Source organism: Apodemus sylvaticus, chromosome 16, assembly GCF_947179515.1.
Source record: "Apodemus sylvaticus chromosome 16, mApoSyl1.1, whole genome shotgun sequence".
Taxonomy (NCBI): Eukaryota; Metazoa; Chordata; class Mammalia; order Rodentia; family Muridae; genus Apodemus; species Apodemus sylvaticus.
Window position 1 is genome coordinate 21,396,098 of NC_067487.1, and position 17,668 is coordinate 21,413,765.

Consider the following 17,668-nt stretch of genomic DNA (forward strand, 5'->3'; position numbering starts at 1 on the left):
ATACCTCCTTGACTTTATCCTTGATTTCACTAGCTGCCCATTGTTTTCTTTGTTTTTGTGACAAAATATCTGACATGAGCAACCTAAAACTGGAGCCATTTACTTTGGATCGCGATTTAAGAAGGAACCTATTCCACCATTGCTGGAAAGGTGTGAGGTAGATGATCATATTGCATGCTTCTCCTGTAGCTATAACTTATTAAGGCCTTCCTCCAGCCACCTCTTTTTTCCAATAAGTGTCCAACTTCTCAACCAGAATACCAGCTGACAACCATGGGTGCAATCACGTGAGCCTGAAGAGGAGATTTAACCACAATGAACGAATGCCTTAACACGAAAACAGTTAAAATGCATAATTCTTGAGTCTGTGTAATCAGGTCATTAACAATTGGTAGTTTTTTTCCTTTGGGAATATTTGCACCTTTGTCTACAGGCCATCAGACAGTAGGGCAGGCAATGATGCTGACAATTCCAGCAAAGCTTGTTTATAATTAGGAATAAGAGTTCGTCTGTGACTTTTTACAGTAATGTTTACTCATATGCTGTATTTTTATATGTAGTAGGTCTCCATGTCTTGACTCATAAATACATGCTCCATGAGGGATTTTTTTATAAATGTTTACATAATTCCAACTACACATTATTATTCAGTTAAATGGAAATCATGTCAACTTCATGAAAATGAATAGCACTGAAGATCATTGTGTTTAAGTAAAACACATCATATTCAAAATGACACATATTCTTTCTCTGTATCTTAAATAAACAACATGAAAGTCAGTGAGAGAAAACTTTGGAAGAGAAAAAAAGACCAGGGAGTTGGTGAAAGAAGAACTGAAAGAAATGGGAGTTATTGTGATGTCATTTTATTTGTTAAATGAAATGTCACAATAAAGCCCATCACATTGTAGTTAAAATTTAATATCAAAAATGTGAAGTATCACTGAGATCTACAACGACCACTTAATTTTCTTCAAGATGTTTTAATTAATGTTTGTTTGTTATATTATTGATCTTTTTTGATGCTAGCTCCACAATGATATGAAACTATATTTCCCATCATTTAATTGATTACAGGAAAATTCTTAAATAATAATCAATTGTCCACTGAACTGAAGTTTCTTACTATACAGAAGAGGTTGGATAATTACAGTACTCTAACTGATAATAACACTGATTACATAGAAATACTCCTAATGAGACAAAACTAATTTAGTGATACATGGATTTTAAAGACATAAGGGGTACAGTACTATCATACAAACCAAGAATAAGAGTTCCCAGGACAAAACTGTTTAAACTGCCTTTGTATCAGCTGGCCTTCACACTTTAACAACTTTTTTTTCTTATTCATATATAGGGTTTTTTATTTGATATTTTCTCTATATGTATTTCAAATGTTATCCCCTTTCCCAGTCCTCCCTAACCCCCTATCCCATCCCTTATTCCCCTGCTTCTATGAGGGTTCCCCCCTGCCCACCCACCCACCCACTCCCACCCACCCACACTCCTGTCTCCCCACCTCATCATTCCCCTACTAGAAGATCAAGCCTTCACAGGACCAAGGGACTCTGCTCCCACTGATGTCCTATATGGCCATCTTCTGCTACATATGTGACTGGAGCCATGGGTCCTACCATGTATACTCTTTGGTGGTTTAGCCTCTGGAAGCTCCTGGGAGCAGGGAGGGTTGGTTGGATGATATTGTTGTTCTTCCTATGAGGTTGCGAACCCCTTCAGCTCCTTCAGTCCTTCCTCTAACTTCTCCATTAAAGACCCTGTGCTCAGTCCAATAGTTCGCTGTGAGCATCTGCCTCTGTATTTGTCAGACTCTGGCAGAGCCTCTCAGGAGACAGCCACAGCAGGCTCCAGTTAGCAAGCACTTGGCATCCACAATAGTGTCTGGGTTTGTATACGGGATGGATTCCCAGGTGGGGCAGTCTCGCCTTTAATCAATATATTTAGTTAGTGCCTCATTTGCATTCCTAGCCATGCCTAGACATTATTTCAACACATCTATATTAGTATCTATTAAGTATCTGGAAAAGAGAAACAAAACTGATTAGAAAGACATTTTTAAATTATCAAATGGAAAAACTGGTAGCTAGGAAAATCACCCTTATCTGAGAGCACAAAATATAATACCAAAGTCTTTTTTAACAGCAACACATATGTAATATGAATGGTTAGTTACTACAAAATCTGGATTCCACCTGATGATCCTCTGCAGCAGGGCTTATGTATTATTTGAAAAATTAGAGTTCCTTACTTGCTGTTTTGTTTGTAAAAAGGGCAGTCTTTGGAAAACATGAAGTGTTTCCTAGCATTTTAAGGTGTGAGTAGAATTCACTGAGAGAAAGTAAGGAAATCAAACTAAAATTAAAGGTATATAATTCTGGAATCCCAATTAAATTCTGCAATGAGAGACATAAGGCAAACAAATAAAAATTAAAATAAAAGACCTTTTTTTCCAAGTGGTATTTCTAGGAAATCCCAGGAAATCCTAGGATCAGGAATCCCTAGACAAGTATGATCTTCTAATTCACCTGAAGTTCCCTTTAGGCAGAAATAATTTCAGTTTAACATGTTCAGTGATGTTTTATTTAATTGCCTCCACTGGAGTTCTTTTGATCCAGTGTGAAGGATCTGAAGTCCGCAGCATTGGAAGCAGCTGGAATGGAGCCTCAGGGGTCACATGATGACACTACGGACCAGTGCCATATACTCCTGTCAGTTGCTATAAACATCTCACTCCAGTGGAAGAGGTAATTAGGTTTCTGTATAGAGGGTGTAAGTGCTTAAAGAAGTCTGCAGTTGTACTGCTGTAGAATTTATGAATTAAATTTTCCTGCTAAGCTGCAGTGAAAGTGACAGCATCTGCGTTTACAAGCATGTTTTTAATTTAGACATGTTATGCATGGCCAGAAACAACAACAGCCATTTCCTCTTACAAGCCTTATTACCCATAAATCATGGTAGCATCAGAGCTGTGTTAATTTGCAAAGGAGTGTAGATAGCCATTCCCAGCAACTCTCTGCATTTTACTACTCACTACCAACATATGTACAAATAAAATAACATTATCTCTACCTTCAGAAAAATTCAAAGGAAATGCTGACGTGTTCACATGGACACATTGTGACCTGTCAGCAATTTAATTCGCAAAGCATTAAAATCAATGTTTGCTTAACAGGACATGAAAAGACAGATATCAAGATTTATACAATACTAATGATAATATCTGTGTCATGTGTATGTGTATGTTCGCTAAATTATGTCACATTATCTGACATTTTAAAGACAAAATGTTTTAAAACAAGTTGGGGGAGATTTCACAGTACAGATATATATATATGCATACTCACATACGGTAGAGAGTTGCCAGTTATTATTTGGACTGAGTATTGACAATCTGTTATACGTAAGTTTCTAAATATGGAAATTGTAATTTTTTTATCTTTTTATTTTTATTTTTAATTGCATTCTAGCTTCCTCTAATGAGCTTGAAGCTATCTGGTGGAAGTTGATATTTTCACTTATTGACTTACATATGGCTGGAAGAAGACAAGCCTTTTGCCCCACATCAGAGTCTAGGAAAGGTAATTTTTTTTTAAATATTTCTTTCTTTTTTCCTTATTATAAGTTTTTTTAAATTTTATTTGATATATTTTTATTTATATTTCAAATGATTTCCCCTTTTCTGGTTCCCCACTCCCCGAAAGTCACATAAGCCCCCTCCCCCTGTTCTCCCACCCATCCTTTCCCACTTCCCTGTTCTGGTTTTTTCTTATACTGCTACACTGGGTCTTTCCAGAACTAGGGGCCACTCCTCCGTTCTTCTTGTACCTCATTTGAAGTGTGGATTATGTTTTTCATATTCCAGTTTTCCAAGCTAATATCCACTTATTAGTGAGTGAATACCATGATTGATCTTTTGAGATTGGGTTACCTCACTTAGTATGATGTTCTCCAGCTCCATCCATTTGCCTAAGAATTTCATGAATTCATTGTTTCTAATGGCTGAATAGTGTGAGGCTTAAAAATTAGTGACACTTGCATCATGAACCGCTTCTAGCAATATTAGAGGAGCAAATTCTATGGGAGAATTGTATGTAACTTATTTTAAAATCTTTCAAGTTGTCATTAGGGTCTCCTCTCATTATATTGCAATTCAGTGCCACAGATGTAAACCTTAACCTTTTGTTGATGATGTGGTTGCTTCAAGTTAATGAGTACCACACATCATACCGTATTTTTCCCTTCTGCTTTTTACTCTTTTGATCCCATTCATTATGCACTATTGACAAAAGTCCCTAAGTGATTTTAAATAAATTTTAATTTGTTTTATATACCAAAGCAGATGACCAAAGTTCAGGTGGATGGTTTAAGTCAAACTAAGTTTCCATCAATGCTTTACTGGATAAGAAAAATAGAAAATAAAATATCCTTCTTTAGAAACACAGAAATTATGTCCACTTAGACAACATGGATAGTCTTGGGGGACATGATCTTAAGTAAATTACCCAAATAACACAATGCAGATGCGGAAGTTCTCTTCTATATCTCTTCTATCTGTAATGTAAGCTAATCATGCTCATAAATGTAGAAGTGAGAATAATGATAACCAGTACCAGAGTCTGGTATTGGGGAAATATTGATGAAGTGGTACCAAGTTTCCATTCAACATGTACCATGAATGGCAAACATACGAGTAGAAAAAATGATAAATGATCAATGGAATAGATTCATGTTTCTGGAAGACAAAAGTAAGTAGATAATATATAAAGATAAATCATCAAATAATAAGCCAGTATAACAAAGATTAATAAAAACATATTGAGATAAAATGACCTTGTTTTGTTATGCTCTAGTCATTTCCTTATTCTATAAAACGAAAACATTATTAATGTTAATTAAAGTCTACAAAGCTTACCAAATACTAAATCAATGTTTTCTCTAAAGAAAACCTTCATTCAGTGTTTTGAAAATAATTGGTCTTAGACAAATGCCAAATCTATGCTTTCATTGCAAACATTTCAAAAATTATTTTCAATAATGAAATAAACTATAAACAAATGATGTCATTTACAAGCTGTAAGAGTCACAGAACTTATGTATAGTGTCTATATAGTAAGGGAGTTCATTGACTAACAGTCTGTAGTTCAACTCCCCAACAATGGTCAGCAGCAGCTGTGACTTGAAGTCCAAGGACTGAGCAGTTGCTCAGTCACACAAGACAAGCAGGTGAAGAAGAGAGCAATTTTTCCTTCTTCCAATGTCCTTTTGTAGGTCTCCAGCAGAAGATGTGGCCCAGATAAAAGGTGTGTGTCACCATGCCTGGATCTGCGACTTGGCTTCTTCCCAGATGACCATGAACTCAGAGATCTCCCTGCCTGAGTCTTCTGAGATTCATAACCACTATGCCTCAAGATCTCCATGCCAAGATCCAGGTCAGAAACTTGTATCTCCATGCCTCCAGATTAGTATCACAGGTAAGCCTTCCAATTCTGGATTGTAGTTAATTCCAGATATAGTTAAGTTGACTACCAGGAATAGCCACTACAATCCACCCCTTGTCAACTTGACACAAATAATATCTCATGTCCACATGAAACCAAATAAAGGTCATGAATATACCTAACATAATCACATAAACATACAATCACAAACACATTTGTAAATTTACAGTGGGGCAATGTTCCTTGGGAACATTCTTTTAGCATCTCATCTTAAATACCAATTGGCGTTAAAGAAATAAATTATAATTAATTTATAATCCTCATTTCTGCAACTAGTTACCTAGCCTTAGCTGGAATTTATAACTATCTTCTTTTACTACCCATTCTATATTTCCTGAATCCTCTACAATCACCTCTGCAAGCCTTGGCTCTTTTCCTGGGGGAGTGACCCATACCTTCATTCCTGATGGGTCTGTGTCCTTTATCATCCTTCTTGGATTAGGCTGTTGTAGTTTCCCATTGACTTTAATCACAGGACATGGTAGTACTAAGAGACACATTAAGGAATCTTCTGCACTCCAGACAAAACCCTTCTAACCTCCATTGTAGAGAGGTGATCCAATTTCTCCATGGTAATCTGGATCTAGCACCCCTCCTAACACTGTTATTCTTTTCTTAGTCTGTTGGTTTAAGGGTATTAGAAGCCCAAAATTATCAGGGAGAAATATGAGCTCCCAGTTCAATAGAATGTTTATTGTGGCTCCTGGTTGGAGTACTCCCTGGCTGGAATCAAAACTTCAAGGCCAGCAGAACCTAGAGATTTGGGGACAGGAAGCAAACATTTTCCTAAGAGTTATAGTAAGTGGAACTATTCCCTTTTCCACCCGTTAATTCTTGGACCCATGGATCCTGGCTATAGGAGAAACAGTACCATATAACTGATACTGATTCAAAGCACATACTGCCTTCTGAAGAACTTTGTGCCAGCTCTCCATGCTGCTGGCACCTAATTGGCACTGTAATTGTGTCTTCAAACAGCCATTCCATCTTTCTATCAGAGCAGCTGCTTCTGGATGATGGGGAACATGATAAGAGTAGTGGATTTCATGATTGTAGGCCTAATATCATACTTCTCTGTCTGTGAAATGAGTTCCTTGGTCAGAAGCAATACTGTGTAGAATGCCATGATAATGGATAAGGCATTCTGTAAATCCATGGATGGTAGATTTGACAGAAGCATTATGTGCAGGAAAGGCAAATCCATAACCTGAATAAGTATCTACTTCAGTAAAAACAAAATGTTGTCCTTTCCATGGAGGAAGTGGTCCAATGTAGTCAACCAGTCACCAGGTTTCTGGCTGGACACCTCAAAAAATGGTGCCATATCTGGGGCTCAGTGTTGCTCTCTGATGTTGGCAGATCTGGCATTCAGCAGAAGCTGTAGCTAGGTCAGCCTTTGTGAGTAGAAGTCCATGTTCTTGAGTCCAAGCATAATCTCCATCTTGGCCACCATGGCCACTTTGCTCATGAGTTCATTGAGCAATGACAGGGATGGCTGGGGAAAGAAACTGACTGTTCACAGATCCGGTCATCTTATCTACTTGATTATTGAACTCTTCCTCAGCTGAAGTCATCTTTTAGTGAGCATTTACATGGGACACAAATATCTTCACATCCTTTGCCCATTTGGAGAGATCAATCCACATACTTCTTCCCAAGACATCTTTCTCACCTATCTTCTAATCATGATCCTTCCAAGTTCCTAACCATCTAGCCAATCCATTGGCTACAGCCCATGAGTCAGTGAACAATTTTCATTTCTTTTTTTCCAAACAAACTACAATACCATGTGTAGTGCCAGAAGATCTGCCTACTGTGAAGATTTTCCTTCACCTGTATCTTTCAGTGTTGTCCCAGAAAGGGGTTGTGTAGGGTTGCAGCTGTCCACTTCTGAGTTGTGCATACATAATGTGCAGAATTGTCGGTTAACCACATCCTTGTCTTCTCTTCTTCAGTCAGATCATAGGGAACACCCCATGAGGGTATTGGTGCATGCTTGACAGCAGATGGCATTGTAACAGGAGTAGAAACCATAGGCATTTGAGCAACTTCTTCATCTTAACTTGCTTGTGCCTTCAGAACCTGCTCGGACCCTATCACATACATATCAATTCCATTTGATAATAGACTGATGCTGTGCACATCCTACTTCATGACTTGGGGAGTCCAATAACACCAAGCTCATAATAGGTAGTTCAGATCACATGGCAACTTGGTGTCTTATTGTCAAATGTTCAGTTTCCACTAAGGCCCAATAGCAGGTCAAGAGCTGTTTTGTTTTGTTTTGTTTTTTTCCCAAAGGGAGAATAATTGTCTGCAGATGATGATAGAGCTTTGCTCCAAAATCTCAAAGATCTTTTCTATGATTCACCTGCAGGGGCTTACCAGAGGCTTCAAACAGTATCTCTATCTGCCACCAAACCCTTAAGTACCTTTGGGTCAGCTAGATCATTTGGTTCAAGAGGTAGAGCAGCCTGCACAGCAGCCTGGACCTGTTGAAGAGCCTTCTCCTGTTCTAGAACCTACACAAAGCTAGCAGCTTTCTGAGTCACTTGGTAAATAGGCCTGAGTAACACACCTAAGTGAGGAATGTGCTGTCTCCAGAATTCAAATAGATCCACTAAATGTTATGCTTCTTCCTTGGTGGTAGAAAAGGGCAGATGCAATAATTTATGTTTCACCTTAGAAGAAATATCTCTGCATGCCCCATACCACCATAATCCACAGAATTTCACTGAGGTAGATGGTTATTGAATTTTGGTTGTATTTATTTCCCATCCTCTGTTATGCATATGTGTTACCAATGAGTTCCAAGTGCTTGCTACTTTCTGTCACTTGGTCCAATCAGCATAATGACATCAACATAATCCACAAATGTGGTATTTTGTGGAAGAGACAAATGATCAAGATCCTTTCTAACTAAGCTATGACACTGGGCAGGAGAGTTAATATATCCTAGAGGCAAAAATGTAAAGGTATGGTCCCATGAAGGCCAAATAGATACCCTAGCATGGGGAAATCAAGGGGGGTTAGGTGGGAGTGGGTTGGAGGAGGGGCAGTGGATGGGAGGCAATGGGTGGGAGGAAGGGTTGGAGGTTTTCTGGGAGGGGGAAAACCAGGAAAGTGTTTAACATTTGAAATGTAAATGAAGAATATATTCAATAAAAAAATGTAAAGGTATACTGCTGGCCTTGCCAACTGAAAGCAAATTGCTTCTGGTGGTCCTTATAGACAGGTACTGAGAAGAAGGCATTTGATAGATCAATAGCTGCATACCAGGTACCAGGAGATGTCTTAATTTGATCAAGTAATGTAACTATTTCTGGTACAACAGCTGAATTACAGTTACTACCTGAATTAGCTTTTGATAGCCAACTGTCATTCTCCATGATCTGTCTTCTGCACTACCTAAATAGGAGAGTTAAAGGGATATGTGGTGGGAACCACTACCCCTACATCTTTCAAGTCTTTGATAGTGGTAGTAATTTCTACAATTCCTCCAGGAATATTATACTATTTTTGATTCACTATTTTCTTTGGCAGAGGCAACATGAAAGACTTCCATTTCACCTTTCCAACCATAATAGCTCTCACTTCTCAGGTCATAAAACCAATGTGAGAATTCTGCCAATTTCTAAGTATATCTATCCCAACTATACATTCAGGAACTGGGGGAATGACCACAGAATGTGTTTGGGGAACTACTGAACCTACTGTGATTTGGACATCAGTCAAAACTCCATTAATCACCTGGCCTCCATAGGGCCCGACTTTAACAAGAGGTCCACAATGATTCTTGGGATCTCCTGGGATCAGCATCTGTTCAGAACCAATATCCAATAGACCCTGGGAAGTCTGATTGTTTCCTTTCCCCCAGTATATAGTTACCCTTGTAAAAGGCCTTGGGTTCCTCTGGGGAAGAACTGGAGAAAGGCTAACAGCAAAATTTTAGGTGTCTTTTCAATATCCTTCCTCGGGGGAACCTGGCCACTCCTTCATTCTAGGGCTTCTGGGTCTGCAAACTGCCTCAAGTCTGGAAATTGATTCACTGACTGATATCGCCTTTTGCCATGATCCAATGTAGCCTTTCTATCATTTGAGAATTTTTCTGTTTATACAGATCAAATAGACAGACAGTAGGCTTCTTACCTATTTCATGCCTGGAAACACCATGACTGATTAGCCAGAACCACAGGTCCAGGAGTCATGCCATTATAAATTTCACCTCTCCTATACCGACCATTGTGGGCTATGTCATTATAAATGTTTTTTTTTGTTTTGTTTTTGGTTTTGGTTTTTTTTGTTTGTTTGTTTGTTTTTTGTTTTTGTTTTTTTGTTTGTTTGCTTTTTGTCTCCTCTGTCCATTATAATAACTACGATCACTTTGTCTTTGGCAATTCAATGCTGCCAACTAGCCCATGTTATCTTAGGGCCCAATTAAACCCATTGCATTTAATTCATCTAATTGAGCAGCAACATCTCCAACACTAAGGTCTGGCACTAGGAAAAGGACAAGAACAAAACTTTTCAAATGTGCTGGTGCCCCTCTCACCTGTTTTTGTCTTATAAGACTGTTGAAGGGCATATCTTCTGGCCCTTCCCACTGTGGAGGATTAAGTTTTACAAAACTGATCTACTCTAGTATTGCAGTTTCTCTGAGCCTTAAAAATCCCTTTGTCAAAACTAAGCCAAGGGATATCAGGCATGGCCAACTCCTTTTCAGTAGGCCATCTATTGATAATCACTTCGGCCAACCATAAAAACAAACTTCTGACACCTTTTTTAATTGTGCAAGCTTCCATGTTAAACCTAGAATCTCCACTCAGAGTGCCCATGTCAAAAAATTCAGCCTGATCTAGCTTTATGTTTCTTCTACCATTATTCCACATTCTTAAAATCCATTCCCACACATATTTCCCAGACTTCTGCTTGAATGAAATAGCAAGCTCCTTAGTAGTGTAATGCATTTCCTCATGGACTACATTTTCTACCTCCCCTCTAGGTGCCTGTGTTGCTATGAGTCTGGTTATAGGTCTAGAAGAAACTATTGGTGGGTCTTGAGAAACATCAATAATGTCTTGTTTGGCATTTTCTTCAGAGAAAGTCACTGCTGGTTCATCAGACTCTGCCAGATTAATGTCCTCATGTGAAAAAGACATTATTTCAAGCGATGGGGCTGAGGGTATTACTTCCTCTTGTGGGGCAAAATTCCCAGTTTCAATATGGCCCACACATACACACATCCCTTTCTTAAGAAATAGGATCCATTCTTTGCCAATTAATGTCCCTACTCTAACTGCTGACATCCTCTGAGGCTGAGACTTGAATTTTTGCTGTAATTCAGCCAACCTTATTATGAGGGCTTCATTTTGATTTTCTACAATTTGAGATCTCTGGTTCTCTTCAAGGACATGCTTAGAAACTTTTAGATTGGCTACTTGCATCTGGAACATTTGATTTTTATCACACAACTTATTCTTTTTCTTCATCACTTTTTCCAGAGAGCAACAAGCCAGCACAATCATTTTCTGATTTTTTTCCCCAACTTGTAGAAAGTTTTTTACACTGAATCACCTAATTCATCAAGATAATCAATGGCATTAGGTTCTTTAAGTTTGTAATATAGCTTCAAGCACAGGTCTTCAATATTCTCTCAGCTCCCAGGAGAGTACCTGGAGAGTTTGCAGTAGTTGAAGATGTTGGTGAATTATTACACCAACTACAGATTCTTAAAAGATTCGTCCTTATACTTCTGCTCCTCTAGAACCACTCCTGGTACCAACTTCTGTATTTGTCAGAGTTCTCAAGAGTCACAGAACTTATGGGTAGTCTCTATCTAGTAAAGAAATTTGCTGATGACTTAGTCTGCAGTTCAATTCCCCAACAATGATCAGCAGCAGCTATGACTAGAAGTCCAAGGATCTGGCAGTTGCTTAGTTTCACAAGGCAGTCAGGTGAAGAGAGCAAATCTTCCTTCTTCCACTGTTCTTATGTAGATGACTAGCAGAAAATGTGGCCTAGAATAAAGTTGTGTGCCACCATGTCTGGATCTGGGACTTGCTTTGTCACAGAAGATCTTGAATTCAGAGATCTCCCTGTTTTCTGGGGTTCATTGCCACTATGCCCCAAGATCTCCATGCCAAGATCCAGGTTGGAAGCTTGTATCTCTGAGCCTCCAGATTAGGATCACAGGTGAGCCTTCTAATTCTGGTTTGTACTTCATTCCAGATATAGTTAAGTTGATAACCAGAAATAGCCACTACAAGAACCAATACAAATTACAATCATGTAATGAGCATTTTCCAAAAAACTAAATGTTAGGCATTCCATTCTTTTTTATTGGTGTGTCTTCTTTATCATTTTTCATTAATTTATTTACAACCTAGTCATAGCCCCTTCTCACTCCTCTCCTTCCACTTACATCATAACAAATCCCTCCACCCAACTCCTTCCTCTTCTCCTCACTCCTCCTAGACTTCCACTCTAGGATATGTCACCCCATGACTAATCCCATCCTCTTCTACTGAGGTCCAATCAGGCTGTTCAACTAGGGAAAGAGAATCCAAGGGCAGGCAATAGAGTCAGACACAGCATCTTGTCCAGTTGTAAGGGGACTCACATGAAGATCAACCTGTAAATCTGCTACAAATGTGTAGGGGTCTTAGGTTAGGATCCTCTATGCTCTTTGGTGGTTCAATCTCTGTGAGCACCCATGGGTCCAGGTTGGTTGAGTCTATATATCTTCTTGTGGTGCCTTTGACCCCTCCAGCTCTCTTAATTCTAATCCCCATTCTTCCACAGGACTCCCTTGATGCTTGACTGTGGGTGTTTTTATCTATTTTCATTCACTACTGTATGAATTCTATCAAGAACAGTTGTGCTAATCTCTCAGCTGCAAGCATAGTGGAGTATCAATAGTGTTAGGTTTTTTGGTCTCTTCTATAATATGTGTCTCAATTGCAGCCAGTCATTGGTTTACAGTTCTCTCAATCTCTGTTGACAATGAGGATGAGCATCATGTGTGGGGAGCAGGGCAGAGTGCTTGGAGTAATCATGGGGGTATCCCCAGCACTAGATGGATACCTGGGGTGGAGGAGACTCCTAGGAGTATATGAGGTTGATTTTGTTAAAGTTATTTAATCCCAAATTGGGGTTACTACCTTGCCTTAACTATTTAAGTTTGAGGATAAAATACAATACAACCTTTATGTTTACAATAAGCCTTAAGTCATACAAGAGAAGGATAGTTGCCTAGCCGATATGCTGTTCTATCTAACAACTTTATACTGTTCCTATCGATACCTCCAAGTTATTATTTATGTTTCATCTGGGCTGCTCTTACCAATTGGCAAGCCCTCTGAGACATGTTCTCTTGACTCCTAACATTTAAAGGGGATTAAGTGTTTCGCATGAGACAGCTGAATTAATTTAAATGACATGTTTAGGAATAAAGAACTATTCTGAGTATTTGCCAGTCTTTTTAGCTTTCTTTCTTGTAAAGTTATTTTCTCTTGGAGCCCCTTGTCCAAGATTCCAAAAGTCCTGACGTGATTCTCAGAGAACTGAAACAACATTGATAATAAGATTTGAGCCTCTGCAACTGCTAATAAAACAACCATCTGTTCTGTAAAGAGTACCCAGCCTCAAATACTTCATTACAGTGACAAAAAGAAAACCCAGATTAATACAAGAATCACTTTTATAGAGGAAAGTGGTCCAACATGTATAAATTCATGTATAAAAGAAGACTTGCCTTAGATAGAAATAATTGAGAAGACACATATTATAATGAATAAAGAACAAAACATTATATGCATGACATAATAGAATGATACAAACTATGCACCTGCAATGATAAACTTGCAAGGAAATTATTACATCATAACAGAATAAAAACTGTGTTTTTAAAGTAGCCAGAACAATCAATTATGTATCAAAACCATGTGGCTTAGAGAAGAGTAAGAAAATAAGATAATAACAGGTACACCCTATCCTATAGGCTGTATTTTCTATTATACTTAAAGAACCAGAATGACAAGAAACACAAGCTAGGCTCTCTCTACAACATAGCAGAAAGTACTCTTCCAACTGGAAGCTAAATATGAGTAAATAAACCAAAGTATTATACTTCGATATTGACTAATCTTAAATAATTAAATGTTTGCATGTAATACAAACTAAATCCATACTAAATACAAAGCACTGCAGAGTAAGGTAATTCCATGTAAGGTATGGCACATGTACACATAAGTCACATGCCTCATGGACAGGCAGTCATACAGATGAGCTTCAGTGGGTGTTGCTTCTTACATTCAGAAGAGACACACACTATCTCAGGAAGTTCTCTGATCCTATGGATAATATGCTATTTCCAAACCCCTCTTCTGTCATGGGCATTGAGCCTCCTGTTCAAGAATTTTTATATAGATGAATCAATGAAGGCTATTTGACACAAAATCTCTTGTCCTATGAATTTTAATTTGTTATCATTTTCTGAGATGTTCTCTTTATGCTCACTGTAGTTTGCAATGAAATTTCCAGACTTTATGGTTGTGCAGCTGAATGACCATTCCAGATAAGATTTTAAATATTTTTTCTAAGAAAACTATTGCATGTGGATGTGTGGATGTGTGGTGGGTTGTGGTATGTGGGGTTGTGTGTTTGTACTAAGTCTTGTGCTTTTATTCAAGTATTTAGGTGTGATTTATACTTACTACAGGTCATCTGTGAACATTTGAGGACAACCTTCTATCTTCAATTTCACTGTCTATTTTGTTTGAGACTGGGTCTTTGTTGTTCACCATAGTGTACACAAGGATGGCTGGCACAGAAGCATCTTCTGACTCTTGAAGACATTCATCCACTATCATCATATGTGCTTTGCTATTATAGACATAATTACCACACCCGGTCTTACATGGTTTTGAGGGATGCAAATTTATATACTCATGGTTACATAGCAAAGTTTTGGAAGTAGTGAAACATCTTTCCAACTTTACATCATTATTTTTTAGAAATTAGAATATGTGAAAGACTGCTAATCATTCAATAAACACTTAACAAACATCCAGAAGTACTGATAAAATCAGCATGCATGTCTTTAAGAAAATGATAGATGTCTACAGCAAACACAGTTTGCCCAGTTTTTAACCCCAAATGAAGATTCCTTCCAAAAGTCTTATATATTGTATAACAAAGATAACCTGTGTCTATGTCACTCAGAACATCTTCAGTATCACAGGCAAAATTTTGGTCACGGTCTTTTGTCTATGCACTTTCTCATGTGTCTTTGCTAAATCTTTCAGGATTAGTAAGGCAGCTTGTGAATATGCCATCATGTGTCTTATGTATTCTTTCATGTCTATTTTCCAAATTATTATTTGATAATATTTGTTTGATAATGTTGAGCTTGTAAGAGAACTAATATTTGATTAAATAATTGCAATCTACCTCAAATAGTGTTGTCTATGGACTCACTTGCAATGTCCTACTTGAATTCTTAATGATTCAATGAATCATTTTCTTTGAAGCAGGCTCAATGTACTACAGTTAGTAAAGCCACAGCCTAATCTTTAGCCTATGAGCTATGATAAACATTCTAAATTACAGCCTAATATCATGTCATGTATTCCATGGTTCAACTATATCAAATTTTCATCATTTTTGACTACTTATGTAGGTAATATTTATTTTGTGAGAATAACAGGTTGGAAAAATGTAGTAAATGAAAGTTATTTGTCCGATATATTTTCCATATATGTATATGATCCTCAAATAAAATTTACGGCATGTAGAACCCATATTTAATTTCCATTACATATTATTGTTATTCACCTGAATCCATGATCTTATTTTCTATACATGTAAACTGCAACGGGCCTTCCTAATAAATTATTGGTATAAATGGTTTCATCCTCCAGGTTGTCTTTGTATGCAATTAATGTTACAATAACCCCCAATATGACACCAGCAAAATGAAGATATTTAAAAGTAGATGGATGGGGATCATATGAAACTGTTCCCTGCTGGAGTCATTATAGTGAGATTCTGCCTCTGTGTATAATCCTTAACTTAAGAACTTCTTAAGGTTAATCTCCTCATTCAGACACAATAAATTGGTTTTATTTAAAGCTCTCAACTCTATTCTATTCACTGAAAATATTGAGTTGGATCATATTGGGATCTCAGCAGTGATTTTGGCAGAACAGTATGCCTCTGTAATACTTTCTAAAAAGTACATTTAATGGTGAATGGAATTTCCTTCCTATAAAGATTTGCTGCAGAATTTAATAAAGGATATTTAATTCAATATACTTCAATTCTTAATTACTTCATTTTGACACAAGTCATAGTGGATTTATTTCATTTATATGATAGGAAATATATTACTAAGAGTTCATATTCCAATCTTTTTATTCAGAAACCTGCCTACTGTAAAATATACCTAAGCATTCCCTAACATTGGTATGTAATGTTTTCTTAATTGACAAGTCATGATATTATGAGTAATATAAAACATGTTTTAAAAAGTTATAAATTTGACTGCATATAAGAATTTTCCATGTACAATATGCATTTAATTTTTATTTAAAGAGAATGTGAATTGAAAGCTTGATTTAAAAATCTATCTTCTCACAGGTTGAAGTTTTTACATATGAAAAATATTTGGCTTGACATTTTTATTGGAGCACATATTACATAATAATAATGTATTATTTTTTTGTGACCATGGTAAACTTTAACAGAAAAACCAATCATTGTGTCATTGCAAATAAATAAATCTTAAAATGTCCCCTATTGATCTCTGTTGGAGATAAAATATACTATATAAAATGATGTCTATACACTAAATGCTAATGTTTGGAAAAATGTTCTTTCTTATACATTGTGGAAAACACTCATGTTAGGATAATCTATGTGCAACTGATATTTGTTCCACTTAGTTTAATCAGTTACATTTTAATTCGGTAGATTGGTTTCAGAAAGCTGCCTCTTCTAGATGGAACATTTCCATTCAATTTCATAACATCTCACATGCATAGTTATTTGAATTTATTGATAAGATTTTTTGTTTGATGCCAGTTTGAATAACTATAAGTAAAAATCACTTTTCAAGTGTATGAAAAAAGGAACATCTATGTATGAATAAATATAAAATGTTATTTTTGTACCTCATTTGATGTGTGGATTATGTTTTGGGTGTTCCAGTTTTCTAGGTTAATATCCACTTATTAGTGAGTTCATACCATGATTCATCTTTTGAGTCTGGGTTACCTCACTTAGTATGATGTTCTCCAGCTCCATCCATTTGCCTAAGAATTCCATGAATTCATTGTTTCTAATGGCTGAATAGTACTCAATTGTGTAGATATACCACATTTTTTGCATCCACTCTTCTGTTTAGGGATACCTGGGTTCTTTCCACCTTCTGGCAATTATAAATAGGGCTGCTATGAACATAGTGGAACATGTATCCTTATTACATGCTGGGGAATCTTCTGGGTATATGCCCAGGAGTGGTATAGCAGGATCTTCTGGAAGTGAGGTGCCCAGTTTTCCGAGGAACTGCCAGACTGATTTCCAGAGTGGTTGTACCAATTTGCAACCCCACCAGCAGTGGAGTAGTGTTCCTCTTTCTCCACATCCTCGCCAACACCTGCTATCTCCTGAATTTTCATCAAAGGTGGTACAAGAAGAACGGAGAGGTGGCCCCTTGTTCTGGAAAGACTCAGTGAAGCAGTATAGGGCAAAACCAGAACAGGAAAGTGGGAAGGGTTGGGTGGGAAAACAGAGGGGGGTAAGGGGGCTGATGGGACTTTCAGGGAGTGGGGGTCTAGAAAAGGGGAAATCATTTGAAATGTAAATAAAAAATATATCGAATAAAAAAACAAACAAAAAATGTTATTTTTATTAAATAGTTTTACTTCAATACTTGATAGACTTGATTCTACATAGTTGTTATTTAATTACTCATAGGAGAGTCTTTTAAATGAAGTATACTGAACACGTATTTATTTGTTTCCAATCCTCATCTGTGTTTCTCAGAGCATACTCAGGTATAAGGCGAGCATATGGTGCTAGATTTATTTCAACTTCCTTCATTCTATACTGTTTCTGTCCCTTTTATTCTAACACTCTCACCAGTGCAT